We start from the raw sequence: 4,561 nt of genomic DNA, 5'->3' as shown, positions 1-4,561 counted from the left end.
ACTACCTCACAACTACATCACTCTGCCTCACATTACTACCTCGCAACTACATCACTCTACCTCATATTACTACCTCACAACTACATTACTCTGCCTCACATTACTACCTCACAACTACATCACTCTACCTCACATTACTACTCGCATTACTCTGCCTCACTTTACTACCTCACAACTACATTACTCTACCTCACTTTACTACCTCACAACTATCTTAATTTACTACGTCACAAATACATTACTCTATCTCCCTTTACTACCTCAGAACTACATTACTCTGCTTCACAACTACATTACTCTGCCTTATATTACTACCTAACAATTATATTACTCTTCTACACACTACTACCTCACAACTACATCACTCTACCTCACTTTACTACCTCACAACTACATTATCTCTCATTACAACCACAAAACTACAATAACTCACTTTACTACCTCACAACTACATCACTCTGCTTCACAACTCCATTACTCTGCCTTATATTACTACCTAACAATTATATCTCTTCTACACACTACTACCTCACAACATCACTCTACCTCACATTACTACCTCACAACTACATTACTCTGCCTCACATCACTACCTCACAACTACATTACACTGCCTCACATTACTACTTCACAATTACTTTATTCTGCCTGACATCAGGGTTATCCTGGAGGGTAGGAGCTATTAATCAGTAACACTGAACACAGCTACACATTAATAATGTAATAACATTAATAATGTATTCTCATCACATGTCATTACTTCTAATCTGGGCTTTTGTTAAGTGTCTGCATCCATCTCTCAGGTGTTCATGGGTTTTCTACCCTGCTTGTAATGTGAAAAAGCTCCAAATGTTAGTATTCACAGACCTCTGCATTCTTCCTCTTAACATACATGACCCTAAAAATGACCTTAATTTACAAAAGATGTGATAGGTTAGAAACATGGTGGTGTATTTATGAAGGATGTGATAGGGTTAGAAACACAGCATTGTATTTATAAAAGGATGTGATAGGTTAGAAACACAGTGTTGTATTTATAAAATATGTGATAGGGTAGAAACATGGTGTATTTATAAAGGATGTGATAGGTTAGAAACATGGTTTTGTATTTATAAAAAGATGTGATAGGTTAGAAACATAGTGTGATGGATTGGAAACACATTGTTGTATTTATAAAAGTATGTGATAGGTTAGAAACAGCGTTGTATTTATAAAAGGATGTGATAGGTTAGAAACATGGTGTGATGGATTAAAAACACGTATTTATAAAAGGATGTGATAGGTTAGAAACACGTATTTATAAAAGGATGTGATAGGGTAGAAACATGGTGTTGTATTTATGAAGGATGTGATGGGTTAGAAACACACGGTAGCCTGTGGTGTATTTTTAAAGCATTACTCCCTGTGGATACGAGCGCACATGCGCTTCTGCCAGTATTCAGGTTTGACTGGGATTCAATTTCTTGGGTTGACAGATAAATATTTACAGCTGGAGATAAAAACCTGTTTATCATGTGTGATAAAAGTTCCATCGAAGCTTTTCTGTCGTGACTGTGTGCAATGTTATGCTGTAATGGATGTTGTTGAAACTAACACAAGAATCTGTTGCTACTTTGTCTCCTAACTGCTCACGCTACCGTTTCCCAATCTCTCTCTCTCTCTCTCTCTCTCTCTCTCTCTCGCTCTCTCTCTCTCTGTCTCTCTCTCTCTCTCTCTGTCTCTCTCTCTCTCTCTCTCTCTCGCTCTCTCTCTCTCTCTCTGTCTCTCTCTCTCTCTCTCTCTCTCTCTCTCTCTCTCTAACACACACACACACACACACACACACACACACACACACACACACACAGCAATAAAAGTGTGTAACCTGTTTACCAACAGTGCCATCTAGCGACCCTCGATTGCGTTTGCACGTCGACGTATAAACGTCATGCGTAAGCGACGTTTCGCGCGTGGCAGGTGAGCCGTGGAGTTCGAGGTGTCGTTTGTCTTGGTTCGGTTTGTTTTGGACGAAATAATTATATAATGATATAACAATCTAATGATATAACAGTATAATTATATAACTATATAATGATAGAATGATATAACAATAGAATGATATAACAATATAATGATATAACGATATAATGATATAACAATATAATGATATAACTATATAATGATAAAACGATATAATCATAAAACGATATAATGATAAAACGATATAATGATAAAACGATATAATGATATAACGATATAATGATAAAACGATATAATGATATAACGATATAATGATAAAACGATATAATGATAAAACGATATAATGATATAACGATATAATGATAAAACGATATAATGATATAACGATATAATGATAAAACGATATAATGATAAAACGATATAATGATATAACGATATAATGATAAAACGATATAATGATATAACGATATAATGATATGACGATATAACTCATCGTTACTCGTTTAAATGCGTAAGGTCGTGTCACGGAGTGTGGCGTGTTTGGACACGCGCGACAGGAAGAGCACGTGTGCTACTGTTTATGCGCACGAGTGACGCTCGTGCTGGGGACGTTAGCATAGCTGGACAGTTTAGCTAACTGGCTGTCTGTGTAAATAAAAGAGTTTCTGCCACAGAACCAGTCCAGACCAAACTGTAGTTTTGAATCAGTCCAGACCAAACTAGTTTTGAATCATATCAAAATTATTATGAATATTGTAGTAATTAGTGACATAATTGGTGATTAGTAATTGATTTGATTCTGTTTTCTTCTAAAAGGGAATTTTAAAAACAATAAGTGATGTGAACGTTGTGATTGGCTTCTTCTTCCAGAAGGAGGTGGTGGACTCTTATACTCAGAATGCTAAAATCTTTTGAGAAACAACTAGAGAGGAAAGGAATGAGCAAGAAAAGACTGCAGGAACTGGTGAGACCCCCCCCACACACACACACACACAAAAGAAAAGACCTGGTGAGAACACACACTTTCTGACACTGTGTGTGTGTGTGTGTGTGTGTGTGTGTGTGTGTGTGTGTGTCCTGGTCACGTCAGGTCAGCTGTGTCTCCTGTGTGTTCTGATGAGACAATGAGACACATGACCAGAAACAGAAATGATAAATAAGTAATATGTGGAAATAAAGCCGCCCCCTTAACCATGATGCGTCAGAGGAGGGAACTGTGTTTTACTGCAGTGCATTTGATGTTTTGTCCTAAATGTGCAGCCTGTGTTTTTGTGTGTGATGCCTAAGAGAGGAAGAGTTTTTCTAAGCCAGCTGGAATTTATTTTGTACATATGTATTTTTACATTTGTTTTTCCTTTTAAATAAAGCTTTACAGAGACTACTCTACCTCCTGATGGCTGACATCATGATGTTTTACTTACCTGTCCAACTACTGGTCTGCTCTTAATACCATAGAAACATACTCTCTCCCTTACACTCTCTCTCTCTCTCTCTCTCTCTCTCTCTCTCTCTCTCTCTCTCTTTCACACACACTCACACTCTCTCTCTCCCTCACACTCTCTCTCTCCTCTCACACACACTCTCACTCTCCCTCACACTCACACACAATCTCTCTCTCTCTCTCTCTCTCCCTCACACTCTCTCTCTCTCCATCTCTCTCACACTCACATTCTCACTCACTCTCTTACTCTCTCTCACTCTCACATGCTGGCCTTTGGTAACACTGCCCCTCCACCCTCTCATCTCCCCTTCTCCACCTGTGGCCTCTGCCCTGACCCCCACCTCACCAGGCTGACAGAGAGTACTTGGCCATTCCAGCCAATCCGAACATCAGGCTCAACTGCTCCAGAGGACCGATGAGTGTCACACGGTAGACGCAGAGCGGTGAAACTCTCCAAACAAGGCACTGGCGTAGCATTAAAGGCAGCCAGGGTTCTGCTGAGTGTGTCACTGGTTCAGACCCCACACTGGGCAGAGCTGCTAGTGAGGATGATGGGAGATGACGGGATTTCACATCGCCAGAGTCCTGGCCGAGAAACAAGGAGCTTCTGGAAGATTCTGCAATCAGCATCTTGGCCCTATTAATCTGGAACCCTGGAAATCCTACATGGTAGTCAGGCATAATCAGAGGGGAATTATACTCAAAGTGGAAAGAAATAGCCATTGATCTGGTTTTAGTAGTGCATGAATATTTCAGGATTATTAGGATATTAGATTATGCAAATATAGTCATAATAAGGGAATATTATTATTATACTGAATTATTACAGCAGAAATCCCTGTGGTTTGACCTCTCTGATCTTCAGTGGGAATAACCATCTTTACTGTAAGGGTTGGCACCAGGCTGAGGCCCCCTCTGGCCACCAGGGGGAGGCCTCAATTCAGGCACACTACCAATCAGGCCTGATACCCAACAGCTGTGCATGGTCTATATAAGCCCACTGACCCAGTCATTCAGTGCTGGGTCTTTGCTAAAGTTTTGAGCAAAGCTCCTAGCTGGTAACTCTGGGTATTGAGGTCTGAGCCCTTGTGCTACACCTCTCTTCTGCTCTGCGATGGTGCCTGTGTTTTACACATCTCCTCCCTTCTCCAGTTTTCTCTC

This window comes from Electrophorus electricus, chromosome 8 (genome assembly GCF_041902795.1).
Source record: "Electrophorus electricus isolate QZ-2024a chromosome 8, ASM4190279v1, whole genome shotgun sequence".
Lineage (NCBI taxonomy): Eukaryota > Metazoa > Chordata > Actinopteri > Gymnotiformes > Gymnotidae > Electrophorus > Electrophorus electricus.
Note: the sequence above shows the minus strand (reverse complement) of the source record.